Below are 25,594 nucleotides of genomic sequence, written 5' to 3' on the forward strand. Positions count from 1 at the left end.
TTGATGACAATTTTGAAATAGTCACACTTCTCAAAAACATACATTGCAGCAAATCCTACTAATAGTTTACCATATAAAGAAAGATCCTAGTAACATCCACATTAACCATCACAAGGATTTCATCTTGTATTTATTTTCTAGCAAGTTTATGATGAGTCTTTTAAAAGAAGGGTTGACATTATTTGCTTTCTTTGTGGTTCACTTTTTCCATATAAAGGAGATTATGACGTGCATGCCTACTGACAAGCCTTTGTCTAGAACAATGTCACCTCTGTTTATACAAATAAGAGCACAGTTGTGGACTGCGCAAATCCATGGTGAACACAGACCCATCCCAGTAAAAGTCCCTCAAATCAAGCATGCTGCAATGATTGAATGCTCATTTAAAACACAAATAAGTGAAAATAAATGTGAGTACAACTTTTCTCCTTGCAATTTTTAACAGGAATTTGTTTCTTTAATACAAAATTTTCTCTAAAAATCTGGAAAATAATTCAATAAATATTGAATAAGTTGGGCACTGGTGGCTGATACTTATAATCCCAGCTCTTTAGGAGTCTGAGACCTGAGGATCAAAGTTCAAAGCTGGCCTAGGTAGACAGATATCTGAGACTATCTCAAAATCACACACAAAAATAAAAATAAAAAAATCTAGAAGCGGAGACATGGTCCAAGAGGGTGCATGCCACTACTGAACAAAAAAACCCAAGCAACTAAGAAATTTCAAGCATCCCCCAAAGAGACCTGCCACATGCTGATCATCTTTACATATCTCCTGTCCAGTTGAAAATGAGGGATTGTTTGGGGACAGATTCAACCATGAAAGTATCATTTCTACTCAATTTCCCTGTGAAAATGAAGAATTCCCCTGCAAAAATAAGAAATTAAGCCAGAGTGCTGGGAGCAAATTATTAATAACTGTTTGGGGATTTGATTGGCTCATAAATGATTGACTGTCAATGAAGCATTGCTTTATGTGGAAGGTGTAAGATTCACAGAATGATTTCAAATTAGTTACCCAAGCTGGTGAAGAAGAAACAAAGGAAAGCAAAACAGGCTTTGGAAGACACAGGAAGCTCACTTTGTATTTGTGGACATAAAGGGAAAAAGGAGAAAGCAGAGAAATAAAGTCAAAGGAGAAGGAATAAAATCAGTGTTGTTCTGATGCATGGAGAGAGACATGAACTTCAGCAACCTAGGGCACTGCGAGTTTTACTAGAACATTCTAGACTATATTATCTATAGGAAGCATCACATTGTGAAAGTATCAATATTTTGTTATATTATGATAAAGAAATATAAAGGTTAGGTACAGTGGTTCACACCTATAATCCCAGCTATATGAGAGGTGAATATAGGAGAAACTTTGCCCAGTGACAGAAAAGACAGGAGACCCTGTCTAAAACCAAAATTAAAGCAAAAAATATCCAGAGCATGACACAAGCACTGGAATGCTTGTCTAAGTGTGCAAGGCCCCAAGATTCAATCTCCAGCACCACAAAAGACTTTTGTGAACAGGACTAGAGTTGTGTTTTTGGAGCTGTGTCCTAAGTCATCCTAACAGTGAGAGTTCAGAGAGAAAAAAAAAAAAAACAATAATTCGAATATCTAAGAGAAATTATGTATTGAATAAATAATCCCTGCCTGAGTTGCTCTTATTAAATGCAATATATCTAAAAATTACCAGTGTAGGCAAAAAGAAAGAAAAAGGGATTTAAAAATGGTACCCTTAAAATCACAGCTCCTTAATTTCACCATCAAAAAGGCATCCTAAGTTTGGAAATGTTCAAGGATAAAAATCAAATATGCTTCTTGATGAATTTAAGAAAAACACAAAGTAATTTAGAAATTAAAACATTGCTCTTAGTTTTAAAAAATGGTGTAGGATTTGTCAAGTTTTTCAGGTATGAAAAAGCAGAAAATAAAAGTAATTCAAGAAATTTCATGGTTAAAATATTTTAATATGTATTTTTTTCTGGGGTCCGGTCGTGGGGCCTGAACTCTGGGTCTGGGCGCTGTCCCTAAGCTCTTCAGCTCAAGGCTAACACTCTACCACTTGAGCCACAGTGCCACTTCCGGCTTTTTTCTTATGTGGTGCTGAAGAATCGAACCCAGGGCCTCGAGCATGCAAAGCAAGTGCTCTACCACTGAGCCACCTTCCCAGCCCTTATTATGTATTTTTTATTTTTCTAAGAGGTTTAAGTTTATAAAGTAGTTCTTATTACGGTAAACTTTAATGTCCAAATTATTATTTATCCTTCTTAGACAGACAAAAGAAATTACATTCATGTGAAATTCATAGAACTCTGCTGTCAGTGTAATTATGTGCTTATTTTACTATCAATCCTGTCTTGTTTAACTTCATTTCATCAAAGTCTTACAATTGTATAGAGTCTAGTATAGCTCATGTCATTACTGGATGAATCACACTGTGTGTGTGTGTGTGTGTGTGTGTGTATGTGTGTGTGTGTGTGTCTGTCTGTCTGTCTGTCTGACTGTTCTGAGGTTTAAACTGAGGGCCTTGAACGCTTGTTTAGCTGGCTTGCTCAAGGCTAGCACCCTATCACTGGAGCCATACCCCTACTTCTGGCTTTTTGCTAGTTAATTAGAGATAAGAGTATCATGAACTTTTCTGTCCAGCCTGGCTTTGAACCATAATTCTCAGATCTCAGCCTCCTGAGTAGCTAGGATTAAAAGTGTGAGGCAATAGCATGGGGCTAACATTCTTTTTTATCTTAAGTCAGGATAGACTTTTTATCTTTGAATATTTTTAAAGATAAAAATATTTATTGACTGCTCATATACTGACACATGAACATTACAAATATTTTTCTCTATTATTTTGAGATATCTTTTTTAAATTTGTTGTTTTTATTGTGAAAGTGATATACAGAGGGGTTATAGTTATATAAGTCAGGTAAGAGTACATTTCCTTTTCAACCACCTTCCCTCTTTCCTCGTGCTCTCCCAATTTTTCCTTCCTGGCCCCACCCACAAGTTGTATTCTTCGTTTTTAACAGTGTTCACTGAGTACCAGTGCTACATCTGTTCATCCTTTGTCCCTCCATTTCTGTGCAGCCTTTCCCTCTTCAAGAGATACAAACAAACAAGACAATAGGAGAAGATAACAGAAACAACAACAAAGGAAAAAAAAAACAACCTCTTTTCTATTTCCTGAAGGTCCTTTTGATAAATATTATTTTATATGATCAGATGCACATAGCTATTGTGCCTTGTGATCTTCTCCTAAGAATATTCTCTTTTAGTCTCACTCCGTATGAATGTGTAAATATTTGTATCATTTATCATGTACCAGTGTAATTTTTTTCCTAAGTAAATATCCAGAATCATAGCAAATCAAGGAAAGACTGGACAAATGGCATGTTATCAAACTGAAGAGTTTCTGCATGGCAAAGGACATACTAGTAAGATAAAGAGAAGTCTACAGAATGGGAGAAGTTTTTCGCCAGGTATGCACCATACAAGGGCCTCATATCTGAAATATATTTATAGCTTAAAAAATTAACTCCCCCACTAACATAAACTCTCAAAGAAACAGCAACACAAATTAATAAAGGGGCCTATAAAAACTTAAGAACAGACTTCTAAGAGAACTAAGAATGACCACTAGACACTTGGAATGTTCAACATCTCCGGCCACACAAGACACTATATTGGAAATGAACCTCACAACTTGGAGTGGGGGAGGAGTAAAGGAGGTGACAGAGGGAAGGGATAGTGGGAAAACAACAAGGGAGAGAACAATGCTGGACAAAAAATGTACTCATTGCCTTACTCTTGCAACTGTAACCCCTCTGCACAGCAACTTTACAATAAAATACAATTCAAAAAAATCTAAAAAAAGAAATGCAAATCAAAACAATATTGAGATTCCACCTCACCTCAGTTAGAATGGCCATTATAAGAAAAACAAAACAGGACAAAACTAACAATAACAGATGCTGGTGGGGATATGGCCAAAAGAGAACTCCATTACACTGTTGGTGAGAATTGTAACCTTCAATTGCTCTTGACTTTCTTCTTTTGCAGAGCTCAGAGGGACCAAGTCAGCTCCTAGGAATTCTTCCTCCCTTGGTATTCCAAGTATCTCTGATGCTTCCATCTCATGTCTAAGGATGTCTAAGTTCTTAGCATTGGAATCCTTGGTGCCTGGAGGAGAAGTTCCTTAGCAGGAACTTACAGCTAAAGCTGTATTGTGTCACCTTGGATTGGCCACCCTCCCTCTGCTTTGGAATCTGTCATTCCTTCTGAGTGAAAATTGTTTAAAACTTACACCAAATTGGGGGTAAAAGCGTTTCAACCATTTAAAGAAAACTCTGCATGTCTCCACAACCTACTCTGTGTTTTGTATTCCCAAGGCAGTCTGAGAGCTAACAGAATCTATTTGGCTGTTTTGGTCCTGGGTTGCTATAACACAAGCACTACAGTCTTACAACACCCAGAAATCTTGGTGGAGTCTGAGCGATTGTGGCATCTGCTGAGGACCTGTTTCCTGCTCAAAGCCTGCAGCGCTTCTGTGAGCCTCCAGGGCCAAGCAGAGCAGATGTAGTAAGGTTGGCCAGAGAGCTTGCATGTGTGACATTCCATATGGTTTTCAGCATCTCCACTGCCTACAAGGTTAGTGGTGAGTAGCTTTACTGTCATAGTAGAGCCTCTGGCATGTTTCTCCTCTAATCCATATTTCTTTCCAATCTGTATTTTTCCCCCTGCAGTGTTTAGTTTCCTCCAGAATGGGCTAAGTTTGTACCTGCTGAAATCAAATATTCACTTGTATCTATAGATACTGCTTTATTTAATCTTTAACGCATTGAATCTTTCTGATTGTTCAATCCTTTGAATGCTTAAAATTGCATTTATTAATTACAAAAAATCTTTGTGTTTCTAATTTGATGGTATGTCGTAATCCTGAAGCCAGCATTACACTAAAAATCTGAATTTCTTCAAACATTTGGGATCTTAATTAGAGATGTGTCACCCCAGAGTTTCAAGAGAAACATTTCTTTGTGTGGTATGATCCATATTCATTTTCTAACAACTATTTCTTTTTCTTTGATTAGCTTGAGACAGGTGATAACTTTAATCACTAGGCATTATCTTATATTCATTCCACAGCATTTTACAGAAATTCTATCACACTGTCATGAGGAGGACTCCACCAAGTCTTTCTGTGGTTCACATTGTAATGAATGGCAGCTGTTATTGCTAAAGGAGGTATTTAATCTGAGAACAGTGTTACTGGATGAATAACTGAACAAGGCATTTGTTTTGTTCCTCATAATTCACTTGTGATACTTACAAGCACAAAATTAGTTATATACTGAGCCCAAGAATTACTTTTAACTGTGGAATACATCATTTAAATGTGAAAATACACAAGAGTATGTAGAGAAGAGATTCTTTATTTCTTTATAGATAAGCATTGGAGTGGTTACACAAAATGTGAAAATTAGATAACACCACTGAAATTCATAAAAGCTTCCAATTAAGCCATAAAGAGCTTCCATATGTGTTTGCAATTATGACTTCAGAGAAATAAAGAGCAACATACATATTAGCTTTTGCAAAACAATAATAATAGGTTGACTAGGATCAGTCAAAATACTTTTTCATTCAGTGAGTTGTCTGGGTTATGGCGATTATTTATGAGCTCAAAGTAACAAACTAAAAACATTTTCATATGTGATAAATAATTGGGTTTCTTCCATATTAAAAATATAGTTCTTGTCTTGGCATGTTGTGATTACATACCAGGTTGAAATAAGTTGGAAGGGCTAATGTTGGTTAAGAAGAGAGAATCCTGGAAAGGGAGAAAATGGCTTCTCAAGTTTTATGTTCCGTTACTCCAAATCCATCTTCTCTTCCCAGAGGGATGGGAACTAAGTGGAAAACAAATATATAATCCGAGTCTTATTAGTTGTTAAATATATTTTGTCTAGTCAGACTATTATTCCAAGACCTCCTGAACCTTTTGATTAAAGAAATCTTAGAGCAATACAATATAATTTTCATACTTTACCAAGAAATTATAGCTTCCAGGTAGAGATAAGAGTAAATGTATTGGGATACGTAGAATTTGAATACAAACTCTTAAAAAAACCTCCAATGGATAAAAATAGATCTAATGCATGGACACAACTGTTCTACTAAGCAAGATATAAGGGGGAAGGGGTTAGCAGAAGATGGCAGAATGAGAACAGGGAACAACCTAAGCTCTCTCCAAAGAAGCAGAGTTTTAGGGTTCCAACAGGCAATCCACATCTAGAGAGTCACTCCAAGTAAGCTACAATTATAGAGAGATACACACCAAAAAAGATCAGAAACTGCTTGTGAAAGAATGGGAGCCCAAAGCCAAGCCGGCCACTGTCCGACACAGTGACAATGTGCCATATCATGGATGGTCTGAAGTAACACTGAGAGCCATGAGTGTGCCACGAAAGACATTCCCACCCCAAGAACCCCAGAATAGCATCTGGACGGGAACCCCTTCCCCCACCGGAGAGGAGCTCTGGTTTTGGAAGTGACAAACAGGCATCCAGAAGACCTGGCCTGAGAGCTTGCTGGAGGAGCAGCACCATTTTGGACAGAGGCAAAGGCCTCTGATCTTGTTGCACCAGCCCTCTTTGATGGCCATCAAAAGCCCAGCCTGGTGCAAGGCAGCCCTGTCCTGCAGCAGTGAGCTAGGACAAGGTAGACATTCCAGCCAAGTTCCAGCCTGGCCCTGAGCCAGTCCAGCACCCTGAAATTACAAATCAGAGACTCTCTAAAATCTCCCTGAAGAAAGAAACAAAAAACAAAAAGCAAAAAACAGACAGGTCTTTAAAAGACAGCGTACAATTCCAGGCTGTGCTAAGAGTGGGAACCCAGGTTCTCACCACATCTGCATATCCCATCACTACAGATTCCACTTGTGCATAGCCCGCCACATGCAAGCACTCTCCAGAAGAGCCATCTCCTACCAGTGAAAACTAAGGAGCTACACCTTCCAGGGCTGCCTAATCTGGGCTGGGAAGCAAGCTGCAGAGAAGCTTGCTTAAGAAGTTCTTGCTTAAGAAGTTCTTATTAGGAAGAACATTTTTCTGGCCACCCCAACAAACTGATTAGAGAATTCATCTTTTCTCTTTGATTTATAAGCCACAGGCAGGCCTTCAAATCCTAGCTTCTACCTAACAGCCACATTCCCAGATCATGAAAGCTTCAGAATTCAACTATGCCCCAGACTGTTGTACTTAAGCAAGGTGGATTCTACACACATCAGAGATGTCTCTATCCTGTGAAATAAGGAACTGTACCCTCTGGATATGCCCAGATCTTAGTTACAAGGATCACTGCAGATCTCAGTAATTAAAACAGAAACTCCACTAAGTACTGCATCCCAGACATCCTCGATCCCACTGGAGGACTCATTTGTTTGTTTTTGTCTTTTCTTTCTTTCTTTCTTTTCTTTTTTGATATTTTGTGGTTTTGTTTAGTCATCAATGTTTATAATTCTCTTATGCTTTTTTATTCCTTCCTTTATTTCTTTTAATTTTATTTTTGTTTGTTGTCATTTTTCTGATCTTTGTCATTTTCTTTCTTTTCTTTGTTCATGTGTTTCCGTATTGTTTGTTTGCTTGATTGTCTTTGTTTCCATTTTGATTCTATCTGGTTGGCTCATTCAGTTATCTTTTTGGTTTGGTTTGGTTTATCCTGATTCTTATAACAGGTTTTCTCACTGCCTACAAATGTATATAACATATTTTTCAACACCATAATACTCCTACCTAAACAAACGTGAAAGCTTATTTAGATACTGGAATACCTATTTGTCATTTAAAACCTCTGATTTAAAGTGTAAGCAGTTGTGGATATGTCCTTCTGTACTTGGAGTGACTTTTTTTAACAAATGGGAAGAATAAGCCATAGAGACACTAGAAAAATAAGTCAAAGAAACTTAACTCCCACAGAAAATGATGAGGCAATAGATCAGAAAATGAAGAACCTAGAAGATAGTTCTCAAAATGCTTTAAAAACACTGCTGACAAATATGTTTAATGAAAAGATAGAAGCCCTACACAAGGCTAGGCATGAGTATGGTGAGACTAACTGAAGATTAGAAAAGTTCATGGAGGCCACAAACAGAAATCTAAATGAATTCCTAGAGAAGGAAAGGGATATGTGAGAAGACACAGGTACACAAGCAGGAAGTCCAAACAAGACTTAACAGAAAGTGTCAATGTAATGATAGAAGCCATAAAAAGTGCTTAATTAGAAGTAAGGGCAATAAAGAACAAGGGAGAATGTCTTGACAGACTAAAGATCAATTAGATATTATAGAGAAAAAGGAGACAATTACCCGGACAAATTCAAGAAACAAGAAACTTGGTTGAAAGAACTCTAGGTTTCGATCAGAAGACCTAATTTAAGACTGGTAGGTCTGAAGACAGATAGAAGGCAACTAAAGGGATAGGAAAGATATTTAACAGAATTTTGGCAGAAAAATTCTCAAACATCCAAAATAATAGAACCACTCAGATACAAGAAGTCTTAAGAACTCCAAACAAACTGGAGCAGAAAAGAACATCAAACCCACACATTGTAATCCACACAAGATCAATAGAGACCAAGGAAAGGATCCTTCAAGATGTTAGAGGGAAAAGATTAATTACCTACAAAGGAAAGCCAATCAGAATAACTATAGAATTCTCAGCAGAGAGCATGAAGACAAGGAGAGCCTGGAATGAGGTATTCCACGCCTTTAATAAAAACAAATATCAACCAAGAATACTGTCTGAGCAAAGCTCTTCTTTATAACTGGGGGATCAAATAAGGACTTTTCATGACAAGGAAAAATTCAAACAATTTATATCCACCAAACCAACACAACAGAAGATTAACTTAAAGACATCCTACATATAGAAAACCAACAAGAACACAATCGTGGCAGAGAAAAAGTTTGCTAGAGAACTAGACAAATACAGTAAGAAAAGTTGAGGTGCAGCTACTACAAAATTGCTTAACAGGGCGGAATTACAAAACACTTCTCAGCCCTTACTATCAATACTAATGGACTTAACTCTTGGATTAAATGACAATGATTGACTAGTTGGATTGCAAAGCAAGACCCATCCATCTGCTGTCTTCAGCAGACAGACCTTGCCCACAAAAACAAACATAGTCTGAAAGCGAAAGGCTGGAATAAAATCTTTAAGCAAACGGCCCCCAAAACAAGCCAGAGTAGCAATACTAATAACAGATAAAAGGACTTCAAATTAAAATTAGTGAGAAGAGACAAAGAATATAACATACTTATAAAAGGACCTTTACTATAGGAGGAGATAGCAATTCTAAATATGTATACACGGAATGCTGAAGCATCCAACTTCATCAAACACTATTTAACTTAAAACACACATAGGTCCAAACACATCTCTTATTGGTGACTTCACCACATCACTGTCACCTCTGAATAGATAATCCCAGCAAAACTCAACAGAGAAATCCTAGACCTAAATAATTGCTTTGATGAATTAGACTTAACAGATATCTACAGCCTATTTCACCCAGCAGCATATTCTCAGCATCTCATGGAACATTATCCAAAATAGATCATATTTTAGGTCATAAAGCAAGCCTGTACAAATTCACAAAATTGAAACTATCCCCTCCATCCTGTGAATAATGAAATAGAAATGAGAATAAAAGATTAACCTATCCAAAAAAACCCCAGGACCAGATGGATTCACAGCTGAATTCTATAAGGTTTTCAGAGGAGAACTCACTCTGATACTCCACAACTCTTCAATGAAATTCAAAAAGAAAGATTACTACCAAACTCAATCTATGAATCCAGCATAACATCTCAAAACAAGATAGGGACTAATCAAAGAAAGAGCACTATTGACTCATCTCTTTGATGAGCATTGATGCAAAATTTCCCAATAAAATTCTACCCAATCATATTCAACAACTAACCAAAAAAATACATTATGATCAAATGGGATTCATTTTAGGGATACAAATTTGTTTCAATGTACGTGAGTCAACATAATTCAGTATATCAACAGAAGCAAGGACAGTAACAACATGATCATTTCAATACATGCTGAAAAATATTTGACAAGATCCAAAACCCTTTTGTAATAAGCTCTCGAGAAGCTAGGAATCCATGGAACATTCCTTAATATGATAACACCAGCATAATACTTAATGGTGAAAACTTAAAACCATTTCCTCTAAAGTCAGGAACAAGATAAGGATGTCCACTCTCTCCATTCCTCTTCAGTATAGTACTGGTATTCCTAGCAAGAGCAATAAGTCAAAAGACAAACATAAAGAGGATCCAATAGGGAAAGAAGTAAAACTCTCCCTCCTTGCAGATGATGTGATCCTGTATTTAAAGAGCCTTGTAGATTCCTTTCCCAAGTTACTCAAGCTGACCTGAAATTTTTGCAAAGTAGCAAGGTATAAAATGAACCCATGAAAATCAGTAGCTTTGCTATATGCAAACCAATGAGAAGTTTGAGACTGAAATCAGGAAAGCAGCTCCTTTTTTAATTGCCTCAAAAAAAAGAAAAGAAAAGTAAAACCTAGTAATTGACCAAAGCTGTGAAGGATCTCTGTGACGAAAACTTTAAAAATCTGTAAAAAGAAATTAAAGTAAATTTAAGAAATTTAAAAAAATACTTTCATATTCCTTGATTAGAATATGATTGATTAACATTGTGAAAATGGCAATACTTCCCCAAAGCTATCTACAAATTCAGTGCGATACCCATCAAATTCCCAACAATATTTTCAGTGATATAGAGGAAGAAATTCAATAATTCATATGGATTAATACAAGACCTATGACAACAAAAACAATCCTTAGCAGGAAGAACCATGCTCGAGGAACATCAAAACCTGTGGAGAGCTGCGGGAGCCGTGACCAAAGACGGCGCAGCTGCAAAAATGGCGCGGCTGCGACCAAAGATGGCGCTGGCTCCCGCCTTCCATCTTCCCGGTGAGGAGTGCTCTCTGTAAGAAAAACAACTCCTTATATGGCTATGACTTGGCTCCTAGTTTGCTTCGTGTTTGCAACCCTATCGGTATATGCCACGTGGCGCTTCGGGATTGGCCATCCAGGAGGCTTATAACCGGAGCGCGGGGGCGGGGGAAGGGAGAAGCGGAGAGAAGAGGGCAGAAGCAAGTGGGAGAGAAGCTTGTAGACAAGGTTCCTGAATAAACCGCATTGAGAAGAATCCCGGGTCGCGTCTTCCTTGCTGGTCGAGGTGGTCACGACAAAAACCAAATTTCAAACTATTACAAAGCTGTAGTAATAAAAACAACTTCATACTGACAGAAGAATTGGCCTGAGTTCTAATGAAATAGAATAGAAGACCCAGAAACCACTAGCAATCTAATATTTGATATGAGAGCCAAAACACAGAATGGAAGAAGCTTCTTCAACAAATGATGCTGGCAGATTTGGCTATACATGTACACAAATATGCAGCTAGATCCTTATATATCCCCCTGCCCCTGAATCAATTCCAAACAGATCAAAGGCCTCAATATAAGACCAGATACCCTGAAAATATTACAGGAAGCAATCAAGGACACATTAGGGCTTCTAGGTACAGGCCAAAATTTCCTAAGCAAAGATCCAGAATCACAACAAATCAAGAAAAGACTGGTAAATGGAATTACATTAAACTGAAGAGTTTCACATTGCAAAGGACACATTGCAAGATAAGTAGAACTATCCACAGGATGGGAAATTCTCACTAGTTATACATCAGGCAAGAGCCTCATATCTAAAACATATTTAAGAGCTCAAAAAGTAACCCTCCATAACAAACTCACACAGAAATAATAAACCAATTAGTAAATGTGATAAAAATTTAAGGACAAATTGCTTAGAAGAAGTAAGAATGGCCAATAGACACATGCAGAGATGCTCATCATGTTTGGCCATAAAAGAAATGTCAATCAAAGTAACTGAGATTTCATCTCCCCCAGTTATATTCACCATTATCAAGAAAACTAATAATAGCAGATGCTGGCAGGGATGTGGCCCAAAGGAAACACTAGTACACTGTTGCTGGGAATGTAAATTTGTTCAACCACTCTGGAAAGCAGTATGGAGATTCCTCAAGAATCTAAACCTAGAATTTCCTGTGACCCAGCAATTCCACTCTTGGGCATTTATCCAATAGAACACAAACAAGGCCACACTAAAGTTATCAGGACAACCGTGTTCATTACAGCCTTGGTTACCATAGCCAAGATATGCAGTTAATCCAGATGCCCCTCAGTGGATGAATGGATCAAGGAAATGTGGTATATATACACAATGGAATTCTACTCATCTATCAGAAAGAATGATATTCTCTTATTCATAAGGAAATGGAAAAACTTGAAGCAATTACATTAACTGAAGTAAGCCAGATCAAAGAAACATAGGTTTCACGATTTCCCCCATTTTTAGTAATTAGAATATGCCTATAAATCTATAAGTAAATAGTAGACACAATGGATGGCAGCAGACAAAAAAAATCACACTTGGACAGGATAAATTAAACAGGACTCTAACTATTCACACAGTGAGACCAAAGGAGGATATTCTTAGGAGAGAAACACAAAGGCTCAATAGCTATGTGCATATGATCCTACAAAATGAACTCAAAGAAATGGATACAAGAGTTTTTCCCCCCTTGGGGAGAGGTTTGTTTATCCTCATTGTCACTGTTTTTTATTTCTGTACTTTTTGTATTATATCTAAGTTTATTTGTTTTGGGGAGGGTAAGAGGAATCACAGAAATGGTAGGATAAAAGGTAAACTGATTCAGCAGTGTTACTTACTAAACACTGTTGAAAATGAACTGTACAATGTATGGTGTCAGGAGGGCAAAAACTGGGAGAAAAAGAGACATACTTATTATCTGACCTATGTGACTGTAACCCCTCTGTAGATCATCTTTACAAAAAATACATTAAAAAATAAAAAAGCTGCAAGGGACAGAAGACTTGTCCAGAAAGACCTATTATATGCTATTTAATTTGTACAGAATAGCTATGAAGAAAGAATGCCAGCATTTCCACAAAGCCACCATGGTGATGAACATGAAGACTTGCTTATGCTAGGAACTAGAAATGGAATCCAAACAGAAAAGGAATGAACCAACCAATGGATAGTTCCATTGCAGCATCGATTTCTACATAGTACTAGCTGTAGTTCACGTTACCTAAAAACCTATCTTCTTGCAGTCTAGTAAAAAAACAAGGTAAGACTTGTCAAATACTTGTACAAATGTAGGAAATCATCTCAAAATATGAGAGAATACTTGGTAATTGTTAGTTATGCATACTCAGCAGTTAACCAAGCCTAAGGATGTGGAGAAAGGAAATATGCCAGCATACCCCAAGAACTAAGGAAGTCTAGGCATTCCCAAAGCTTGATCCAAATATATGTGTTGTTAAGAGCTAAATGACATGGTAATTCCTGAAAGATGTGTGAGTGTGTGGCTAGATTGCGCCGTGATTCTGAGAATGTTAATTGACAGCTATTCTGCCTTGTAAATTTAGGACACTCAGTGGATTAGCAGATTATGTGGCTGCTTTAAGATACACTGGCTACACATAGTACACAAACTCTACTAAAGGAGGGAAAATCTGATTATCTGCCTCTCAGGGAGATCTAAACAACAAATAACATTGATCTTGCAAAACCTCTAGTGGGAATGTGGTATGGAATTTAAGTTGTTCATTAGTCTTTTATTAGAGCCATCTCATCTGTTGCTATGGAGTAGGTAACAGGGTACAGAAGTTTAGAAGACATTATTATTCTAGTGGTAATAGACAAGCACTTAATACACAATGCATTTAACATAGTATGATTTACACAAATTACCCTGGGTTTCATTCCCAGGAGACATGTCTTGGCATCTCCGAGAAGCAGAGATGAGCACATCTGTGCCGTTACTGCACAGTTCAATCCCTCGAAGTCGTTCTTCAGCAAAACCATATGGAGGAAATGTTTTAACGTTCTTTTTCATCCATTAGATGTTACACGAAAAGATCTGTGTAATTGCCAGAGAAAAACAGGAGCGAACAAGCCAACTTGTAGCATATGCATTCATCCATTTCCTTGGTGATAATATGAAGATAGTATTTATTTTGTCCTTTGCATGTGTATTAGTTATAAAAATTACTCAGACTTGTTGTTCAGTGAAAGATGGCAAAGGATAAAGTTGGATAACTGCAAGAATGAAGATAAATGGTAAGACTTTGCACCAACTACAGTAGGCCTGGCCCTGATCCAAACAGTTCCTATGGAGTATCTCATTCACCTGTTGTCCATGCCAACATTCTCTCACTTTATCATGAGATTTCTGCACATCCTCACAGTAGACTTGGATCTTTTAATTCCTCAACTACCCTGTACTCCAAAGATAACACGACCTCTGTGGGTTGCCATCTTTCTGTTTGTGTATAGATTTAGAGCCCAGCACTTATGGGACATGTAAAGAATTTGTCTTTCTGAGCCTAGCTTATTTCTCCTAATGATCTTCAGTTCCTATTCCTTCCACTTTCCTGGAGACCACATTATTCCATTCTTCTTTAAGACAGAACAAACCTCCATTGTTTACACATAAAGAATATTATTTTACATTCATCTGCTGATGAGCATACAGGTTGAAACCATAACCTGGTTAAAGTAGTTTGTTTGTGAGGGAACTTCATCCTTGTTTTGTAATCACTGCATTAATTTGTGTTCCTGCCATCAATGTATAATGATTCATTTATCCCAGCTCTGCTAGCATTTGCTGTTGTTTGCTTACTTGGTGATTGCTGGTCTAATTGGGATAAGGTGAGGTCTCATTGTTTTGATTTATACTTCCTTATGGCTAAGGATGTTGAATGTGGCCCTCTTCCTCTCCTTTGCTTACCTGCTATGTCCCTTTCCCTGTCCCTCTGCTTGTCTGCCTTTTTCTTTTTCCTTTTCCTCCTCCTCTTTCTTTTATTTTCTAGTACTGGGGCTTGAATTAAAACCCAGAATGCTCTCTTCTAACTCATTGTCTATGCTTATTTTTATTTTTATGTTTTGCTGGTCATGGGGCTTGAACTCAGGGTAAGGGCACTGTCTCTGAACTCTTTTGCAAGGCTAGAACTCTGCCACTTTGAACCACAGTTCCAATTCTGTTTTTTTTACTGGTTAATCTTCACAGAGTTATCTCCTGAGTAGCCAGATTTACAGGCTTGAGCCAGCAGTGTCCAGCTTATGCCTGTATTTTAAATTGTTTTCCCTATGTTTCTTTTTCCATCTGTTAGCAAAATTTAATTTCCTATATTAAGATCTGTGATCTACTTTGAACAACTTTTAGTACAGGGTGACAAATAGGGTCTGGTTTCAGCCTTCTTTCCCCATGTGGAGATCCAGTTTGGGCATGGTCTGTTGAAGCTACTATCTCTTGCTTGGCACAAGGACCAGCGCTGATTGGCTTTGTTGACATTCAGTACCATTCTCCATGGTCCCTGTCTCTTCTGTTACTCATAGTAGAGGCAGACTGTACAATTACCAATAACCCAGAAATACACTGGGTATTTAAATGTAGTCTAATACAACTGTATACATGAGCTACACTCCAACAAGGATGTTCATGGACAACACCAGACATTCAAAAGCTGCTAGATGTGGAGATATTATTAATTAGAAGCTAAGAAAGAGAAGGAAAAATGGAGAAAGGAAAAGAATGAGAAGGAGAAACAACATAGGAAGGAGAGGAAGAGACTGAAGGGTGACGTGTAAGGAAACACAGAGTAATGGTGAGAAATAATGTGGTACAACACATACAATAAATGATTAACAGGGAAAAGAGAAAAAATGAACAAACCCATAACTACAGAGATCCAACTACAGTGGAAGTTATACAAGAAGAAGAAAACAAGTTAGTATAGATCAGGCAGTGTTTCTTCTTTGTGGTTCAGGTAAACAAGGGTAGACTTCTATCCACCTTCGCCCATCTTGTCTTTTCAGCCTTGTCTCTGTGGCAAGACAGCCTTTTCTTTGTTGTTGATTTTATTTTTCCCCTTAGAATTTACAAGAAGTCGGAGCTGGGGTGGGTTGGAGGGCTGAGTTCTTCAGCTGGTCTTTTGGCTGGGTTGGAGCAGGTGGCTGGTGGAGTAACTGTCCTTGGCTGCTCCGTGGGGGAGTGGAGGCCTCCCTGGGTGGACGGCCCTGTGATTACCAAGGGGAATAAATACCAGAGTCAGAGCTGGTCCACCCACATCTCTGGCCTGCAAGGCCATCCTGGTAATAGTTGGTACCGACTGGGCCAGCCAAGGGCTGCTGGGTGATTCTCACTGCTTTCCCTTCACCAGTGTCTGTCTCTCCCTGGACCTCTGAAGTCCCTTCCTTCCCTGGAGTTGAGAGATTTGGTGTGAGCGATCTCCCTCTGCAGTGGGCACAGGAGTCCTCGGTACCAGGTAGGCTCACAGTGACCTATTGTGTGGATGCCTTTTGCCTTTGACTAAAGCTGAGACCCTGTCACAGACCCTGGACCCCATCAACTCTGCTGGTGAAGCTGAGCTGGCCTGCTCACTCTGTGGGAGGGGAAGTCTTTGTGTCTGTAGGAAGAGAGGCAGGCTCTCTCCCTCCTCGGAACGCTGGGCAGTAAATCGATCTCCCGCCTTGGCTTTTATTTTTGTAGAATGCCAGATGGTGTCTGCCTGAGGATGTTCGGAGGCTCGGATTCTTTTATAAATCTGAAGTTCAGTGTTTCTGGATTCTTCTGGATTCTGCGTGCAGTCACTGCTGCTTACTTCCCTCTTCTTGGACACTGTCTCTACCTGCCAGACTCCTGCAGGGCCATAGCCCTGTACCTGCCATCTCTGATCCTGGCACCCTGTCATCTTCAGTCCTTCCCGTCAGCCTCCTGCGGAGGTGTGGGTCCGGGCCCAGAGGTCGAGTGCTCTCATACACTGCGGCAACAGTCAAGTGCTGGTCCTTCATCACTGTTCCTTTTTTAATAAGAAAAAAGAACTTTCCCAAGCACTATACTATTACTCACTTTTTGATTAAAAAATACAATGAGTTTCCTCGTTTTTCATTTTTAAGGACGTATTGTGAACACTAAGGCAACACTCCAAGCTGTCTTATGGTCATCTGCTCAAATCCAGACTTACCTTAAAATACATGTGTAAACATATCTTTCCCAAGAGTTTTCAAGATACTCAGCAATGGTTCCTACCCAACTTAAAAGAATGAATGCCTGTGGTAGCCATCCAAAGTCTAGAGTTGCACTTAATTTGGTTTATTTAAAATTTTAGTGAGTTTTCAAATTTTCTTTTTTTCCCTTCTTGTGTGTGTGTGTGTGTGTGTGTGTGTGTGTGTGTGTGTTTGTGTGTGTGTGTGTGTAAGAGTGTGTGTACATCTGTGTGTCTGTGTGTGTCTCTGTGTTTGTGTGTGAGTGTATATGTATGTCTGTGTGAATGTGTGTATGTGTGTATGTGTGTGTCTGAGTATTTGTGCCAGCACAAATACTCTTGCTTTTGTTTGACTTTTTTTCTTTTTTGCTCAAGGCTGGCTCTCTACTATGTGAGCCACACATCTACTTCAAGCTTTATGCTAGTTAGTAGGAGATTAATATTCTCTCAGATTTGTCTGCCCAGCCTGTGTTTGAACCTCCATCCTCATATCTCAGCCTCTGGCACAGCTAGTATTAAGTTGTGAACTATGAGGGCCTGGCTAACTATTCAAAATTCAAAGGTACACTTTCCTGTATTAACACCATCAGAAACATTAAAAATTACAATTATCCTAAATTTCCTATTGTCTTCTTAGTGTGTTCATTATGTTTTCTTTTGCTGTCTAATCCACAAGTGAGAAGATTATCTCCCTGTCTATTCGGGCATACAACCTTTGGCTGCAGACTAAGCCTGGTGTCTACATTTATGCCAGTGTGAACTGGAAGCCTGGTCTTTCCCAGTCTCTGTGGATGTCATTTCTACCTGAGCTGTCCCAAGCCAGCAAAATTCTCAACAGTGACAAGGCCACATTTCATTGTTCAGATTAAGTAATTAATCTTCTTATACATGTTGATGTTTTAAATTGTTAAGGGTGTGATTGCTAATATTATTGTTGTTATTTTGTATTGATGGGCTCAAAAGACAAAATATAACCCTATTCTCTCCAGAGGAAGGAATAAATTCAGTGTAGAAACATACTTAGAGGCAGAATGGTTCATCTCCATTGAGAGATTCCCAATGACAAAGACCAAACAGCCACTGCGCTGATGATTGTAAGCAATGGAGTCCAAGTCTGCTAGGGTTTACAGAAGCTATTGAAAAGATACAGAAGGGAAAGGAAAGCGCACATAATGAATTTTAATATTTTCAGAATTTGCATTTAGTGAGCGAATTGCTGAAATTAGCATTGTTCCACATGAGAGCTAGAACATATGTGAGAAATATCAGAATGAAAACCCAGATCCTTACTAATATAACAATTTAGTATTAAAAAGTAGGGGAAAACCTCCTGTATTTCTCCTCTCTCCTCTCTTTTTCACACATACATGAAATCACAATTTAATCTTAGACAACTCTAATCAAATTTTAGAAATCATCTGGCTCTCCACTCATGTACCCAAACATCGGCCTACTCATCCATCCACCCATCCATGCACCCATCTATCCATTTATCCATGCACACACACACACACACACACACACACACACACACTACAATTTAAGCTTCGTCAGCTCTAATCAAATTTTAGGAACTCATTTGTTTATTCATCCATCTATACATTTATTCACCCACCCCCCCTCTGTCTATCCATTTCACATTTTATGTCTTTTTTTCATTTTGTATCTTTAAAGAAGTATCAGGTTGCTCCTGCAGCATGTGAGAGAATGTTTTACTATTTGGCAAGGACATGGTCCTCCAGGTCCTTTCTGCCATCAACGTTGCTTGGCTTAATAGAGCCTCCGATTCATGGACAAATGTCATCTTGAGTCTATAAAAATATCAGCTACATGAAGTGCTCCTATTAAGCACAATTAAGTGCCCTGGCACCTCCATAAGTTTACAGTCCCTCTCACTGTTCGGCAATAACGGGATACTTGTCCTGGCACCTCAGCCCAGCTCTATCTTTTCCCTTTATCTCCATCTTCCTCTTGCTCAGGTCAATTTTATTACAAGCATTTCATAACACATACAAATAGTATGCATTTTACTGAACAGAATCTTTACAAATTCTGACCCTGTTAAATTTATACTTTAGATCTCTCCGGGCACCTCACCTGCCTTGGTTCTTCCCCTTCGAGATAGTCAAGAGAAAGAATGAACAGCAGGGAAATCCTTCACACCAGGGGCTCAATGTCGCCTTGGGAGGAAATTACACTAAGAAGCACGTTGCCTGTAGGTAAATTTGAACATGGTTTTTGCCAGCACAGACTTCTTTTGCTTAGAGGTAACACCAAAGTTCAGTGACTTCTGGCGCAGAGTAACTAGGAAGGAATGTGTGAAGGACGCTCCTTATGATCTTCCACACAATCAGAACTTACATTCCTGTGGTCACCCACACAGGAATCTGAACAGACTCAGAGGGGAGAAAACACAGTCATTTGCATAGAAATAGAAGAGCATTCAGTGAACACGATTGAAAATAATTATGTTTTTGTGAGTTAGAAGGTTTTGCAGTTTTGCTGCTAGCATAGTTTGTTCCAATTTAGAATCACCTATCTCAACTGGAGTTTTGTGCAGTCCTTCAAGCAATAGTAAATCAGCCTTAAGCATCTCTGGCTCTTAGGATGATGGAAAGCCCACAAACACTGAAAATCAGGGTCATGCACCATGAATATTTCCTTTTAAAAGCAAAGTCGTGATTTTATCATTTTTCACACGGCTTGGGTGAGTGTTGTTTATTGTAATAGTCTCTCTAAGATTCGATTTCACTTTGGAAAGTGTGAAATCACTGAGCACCTTTGGGCCAGGGACTCCCCTCTTTTTCTTGAGTTGTAAAAACAGAATCAGACTTATTTCCTGTGGTAGAGACTGCCTTGTACCCGAGTGACATTATTTCTACGTGTTATCTTGTCCCTGCACTGCACTCTAAAAGATAGAGATAAATTCTTGGGTAGCTTACACATCCCTCCTATCTGTCCATCTCTTCTTGTAGGCTCAAAGCTCAAGTCTACCTTGCAACGTTTCTGCTATTTTCTGTTCGGTGAACATGTTCCCACACCTGTTTCTCTGCTATATCTTGGCTCTTGTGTCTGCTCCGAAACAGATAGCTTCATCTTTTAGCCTACTTATAATTTCTTTATGTGGATCTATCACTACCCTATTCTCTTTGGTAACCATGATATGGAAACACGTGTATTTTTCTTACTGGTTATTCCATTAAGATCCCCAAGGTCAGTCACTAGACAGGATTCATCTTCCTGTCCTCAATGCTGAGCACAAAGGACAAAGATGCCGAACATTCATGGAACAATGAGAGAAAGGGAAGGCAGAAGGAAAGAATTATTGTGGGAACTATTTGAAATGGTCCATTTAGAGAACAGAGAGGATACATAGATCTCTGTCTCAGACAACATACAAAATACAAATTTTTAGGAAAGAAAACGAGAGCCATTTCCGGCCTACATTCATCCATAAAAATTCAACGATTTCAAAACACCCATCTACTAGCCAAGATGACGGAAGGAAACAAAATTTAAGTTTATTTTTATATCCTTTCAACAAAAACCCTGAAATCTTAATTTGGCTTCCAAGAGGTTTTTTTTTAAGCTTTTTATGCTCACTTATAGCTTTGGTATATGTGAGAGCTACATGTATTTTAACGATAAAAACTAATTGAATAAATGCAAATAACATGCTAAACTTTCAAACTTACTGTTAAATTTATTATAAATTAATTTCTAAAATACCTCAACATTTCTAAAATTTTACATTGTCTATATAAATATATCTAGTTGTTAATGAACTCCTTTACAAAACTATGCCACTTTAGATTAAAAGGAAGCTCCAAACGGAAGGTTTAACACATTGTAGAGCCTTTCATATTATTATTTAACATACATAAAATATTTTTAACATGTTTATATGATTCAACATGATTACATGTTATGTATTCGGATTGCTTCCTTTTCATTATTTGTGACTTGTTTTCCATTTTTAACGTTTCGCTGTTTCTGTTGTTATGGGAATTTACTTATTTATTTTTTAAATCTTTGTTATTCATAGTTTACTCACTTAGGAAACATTGAATTTTCATTTCATTCTCATCACTGAATTTTGGAGGCAATCATTCCAGTGACATCAAGAAATGCATGCGTGTCTTGTCTAGGAAAACTGAGCCACAAGAATCATGTGCATGGATTTTATCTTCTTTTTCTTCCCTCTGTCACATTATCTCCTGTGTGGCATCATCCACAGCCCTGATTCCCCTCACCCTCTCTGCCTTTCCCCTCTGGCATTTCCCCTCCCTGTGTAGCTGAACTGTGCCTGGCTGGAGCCCTGGTTTTGTCTCTTCTTATGACCACTGGCCTGTGAGATGACTTCTCTGTCTTCTGATGTTTCCTGGTTTCTGATCATGACTTTGTCCTTATTAGCAGTATCTGTGCTTCTTTGTTTGTTTGTTTCTTACTCTTCTAAATTCCTGCCCTCATTCTTCTTTTACGCTTAGACCACACTCCTTCCATACAACGAACTCATTTCTTCACATTGGGGAGTGTGGTGAACCCATCATGGAAACTTCCCTGAGTACCTGCCTTACTTACCTGTGCTGGAGCTCACTTCTGTCTTCCTAGCTGCTCAGGAGACAGAGATTCAAGGATCAAAGTTCAAAGCCAACACAGGCAAAAAAGTCCTTGAGACCTTTTCCTCCCCTTTTGTCCTTGAGCTTTTCTGCTCAAGAGTGACACTCTACCACTTGAACCACAGTTTCACTTCTGGCATTTTTTGGTGGTTAATGGGACTTTTCTACCTGGCATGGCTTTGAACTGCGATGCTAGATTTGAGCCTTCTGAATAGCTAAGAATAGAAGTTGCGACTCTGGTGCCTGGCGAGAGGCTCAGAGAAGTGGAGATTTGGCTTAAGTGATAGAACACAACCCTTAAATGGAGAAAGCCAAGTGAAAGCCCTTGACCGTGAAGTCAAGTCCCAGTACCAGCATGTGCATGCACACGTGAACACACACACACACACACACACACACACACACACACACACACAAACACACATATCTGCCTTGTATTCTGATAATAGATAAACTCGTGGGTCACTACAGAAGTCAACTGGCTACTCGGTCACCAATTATGGCTGGCAACTTTATTTTGAGTCATTCAAAGCCAAGCTTTGTATTTACAAATTGGTTGGGCTCAGAGTTCAATGTGTTTAAAGAAACGGGCTGGTCCACAAGCTATTCTGTAGAAGATCAGGACAATGAGTTATTCAGTTGTGCTGGGAAATATAACTGAAAGGCAGACTAACAACCTGTCTCTGGGCAGCTTATCCTGACGTGACCCGAACATCAAAGGGCACTAAGAGCTAACTGACCAATTCAGAGTGAGAGCAAAAGAGGTATCAATGATATATGAAGTGTGTGGGTTTCATGTTCACATCTGGATGAGCTGAGCACATGTGGACTCCGCCGAGCCAGCAGCTTAATCAAGGCTCTGAGTTAGATGACCTGCAGCGATTGCAGGTCTCTCTAGGCCACATCATCTGATTACTAGAAACACACACACGCTGACCTCTTTCTTTCCAAGGGGAGAAGGTTCTGCCTCTGATAGCAACTGTCTCATTCACTGATTCCCGAGATTATAAAAATATCCTGTCTATCCACACACGTTCCTGACTCATTGCAATTCATGGATTCAAATTCACTAGATAGCGTCAACAGATTTCCTAGCTGCTCTCCGATAATGGTTTCCTTGCCATAGGAATGCATGTTGACGAACAGAACAGGAAGACAGCTGTAAGCTGAGCCACTCTAATGTGAGCTCCGTAAATTCCTTAGGCTTTGATTTTTGCCAGTTCCCTGGTTCCCCTCTGCTTCCATAATCAATCAATTCTCTAGGACCCTACATTCTGACTTTTAATTCTTTATCAATATAATATTTTATCTAATCTCTCGAGGTCAGGAGAATAGCAAAGAAAAACAACCTGTCTTAAAACAAGTCAATATATGCTCTTGTGTTATGTTTACTACAACAAGGCTTGAAACATATATTAATTCTTGCAATGACCAGTGCAAAGAAGACAAAATATATCCATCATTCTACATAATTTTTCTGTACTAAATTGTAGCCATTTTTTCAAGAGAAAATTACATTCTGATTTTTTCAATTCAAGTTAATTCTTTCCATGGTTATACTTCCTATATATTCAGTTATGCTGCAGATATTTATACTTCACATTGTCCACTCAAGATTAGTTTTGAATATTATACATCAGGTTGCCTGTACCCAAATTCCATGATTTTCTTTTGCTGAGTGATATTATAATTGCATAAATATATTACGATATGTGAGTCAAGCTTCCTCGTAATAGCTACTGAAGTTGTTTTCTGATTTCAGGCATTATATTGGAATATATTGGGGCATTATTCTCCAGTGAGATTTTGGACATAGTTTCACTAATATTGGATACATTTTTGACAACAGAGTTGTTAAGATACAGGGTAAACATACATCCAGGGGCCAAATTGTTTCTGTTAGGGATGGAACATTGTATTGCCACCAGTTCTGTATCAGGTTTCAACTTTATTTTGTCTTAAAGTTTTTCTATTATCCTTAAATAATGGTGTCAAGGGATTTCAGCTCAACATGTTAGTATTACTTGCACACCCTTGTTCATGGTCATACTGTTCACCATAATCAAGATGTGGAAACAGCCCCAGAGCCCTCAGTAGATGAATGCCTCAAGAAAAGGTGGTGCTTACACAATGGAATTTTATTATGCATCAGGAAGAAGGAGATTGTGCCATTATGTGAACTGAGTCAGACTCAGAAGAGGAAATATATTAAATCTATACAGAGCCACATGCATATATACACAAACATTAACTAAGTATGATATGTTCAGGGGAGGATTCCAATGGTGTAACTCCTTTGAACTATGAACTTATGGTTTAACAAAATGAACACCAGGGAGCTGAAACCTGAGGAGGCCAGGAGTGGGGAGAAAGAGAGGTGAAGAGATGGGAACAGAATGGAGAGAGGAAGACAAGAGGAACAGAGAAAATGGAGCTGGGTCCCTGGAGGGGAGGGGTGGGGGAGATGGGGGAGCACAATGGAAGGGTGACGTGGGTCAAGACACAGTCTAAGGATTCTACTTGGAGAGGAAAAACTGGGAGAGAGAAAGGGAAGGGATGATATTGTCCAAAAGGAAATGCACTCTTTACCAACTTACGTAACTGTAACCCCTCTGTACCTCACGTTTACATTAACAATAAAAAATTCTACTGTCTACTCATTCTCTCCGATATTTGAATAGTCAATGTCTTTCTTTCCTTTTTAGATATTTAAGCACACTCAGAGAGCAATAAAAGCCAGCTAATAAAATTTTTAATTTTCCTTTTCCTGATGACAAATAATGCTGAGAACTTTATTATGAATGTATTACCCAAAGTTACATTTATATAATAGAACTATTTGATTTTGTTTATTCAGGACACATATTTCAATATATAATATATATTATAATATATAAAAATAAAAAACATATATTATAAAATAAAAAATAAATTAAACAGTCTAATAATAGTTTCAATATCTAATAATCTAACAAAATGAAATAAAATAAAAACTACATAATATATAATAAATATGTAAATAGATATGTGTGGCTTGCCTATTTTTCTTCTTCAGGGTGAATTTTAAGAAAGCAACCGTGCATGTCAAATTTCTATCACTTCAACAAGAAGAACTTTAAGGGAGAGCTAGGCTAGGCTCACAGTTCTGAGGTCTTGCCCATGGGTAAGCTGCTCTATCACTTCTATGTCCCCAGAGTGATAGTTATAATACCAAGAAACAGACAGAGGGAAGCAGGGACTGGGGACCAACAACAGCCTTCTCCAACCATCCTCCATGACTGACTTCCACTCTCTGGCTCTCTCTTCACCAGCCATTTGGCTGCATTTACCAGGGGACTGTGTGGAAGGGGTGAGCACTGATAATCTGACCCCCTCTCCAAGGCTGGGCTGGCTGAGGGCCAGCGTGTGTGCAGCACACACAGAGCTTGCTGGCAGCAACTCCATACCCAAACCCCAGCAGCAGTGATGGACAATCACTCTGAAGTCTAATTTATGCTGTCTTCATTTAAAGTCCTGGTGCTTTGGTAACCTAAGAAAGTACACAAGTTATTCTATTACCATTGACAAGATCCTTTCCAAAGCTCTAATATTCTTTTAAACCTGTTCACTGGATTAAAAAAAAAAACTCTGATACTGTATTTTTCCAGATATGATTAAACTTTTATACTATTATCTATAATTAGTACTATTAATAATTATATAATTGTTTTTCTTTTTTATATTATTCATCCTTTGGCTGAAAAAAATCTTCCTTTCTCAAGTGCTGTCCATCTATTTCTTTCTTTTTT

The sequence above is a fragment of the Dipodomys spectabilis genome, unplaced genomic scaffold (genome assembly GCF_019054845.1).
Source record: "Dipodomys spectabilis isolate Male_0828 unplaced genomic scaffold, ASM1905484v1 ptg000457l, whole genome shotgun sequence".
In the NCBI taxonomy this organism is placed as follows: domain Eukaryota; kingdom Metazoa; phylum Chordata; class Mammalia; order Rodentia; family Heteromyidae; genus Dipodomys; species Dipodomys spectabilis.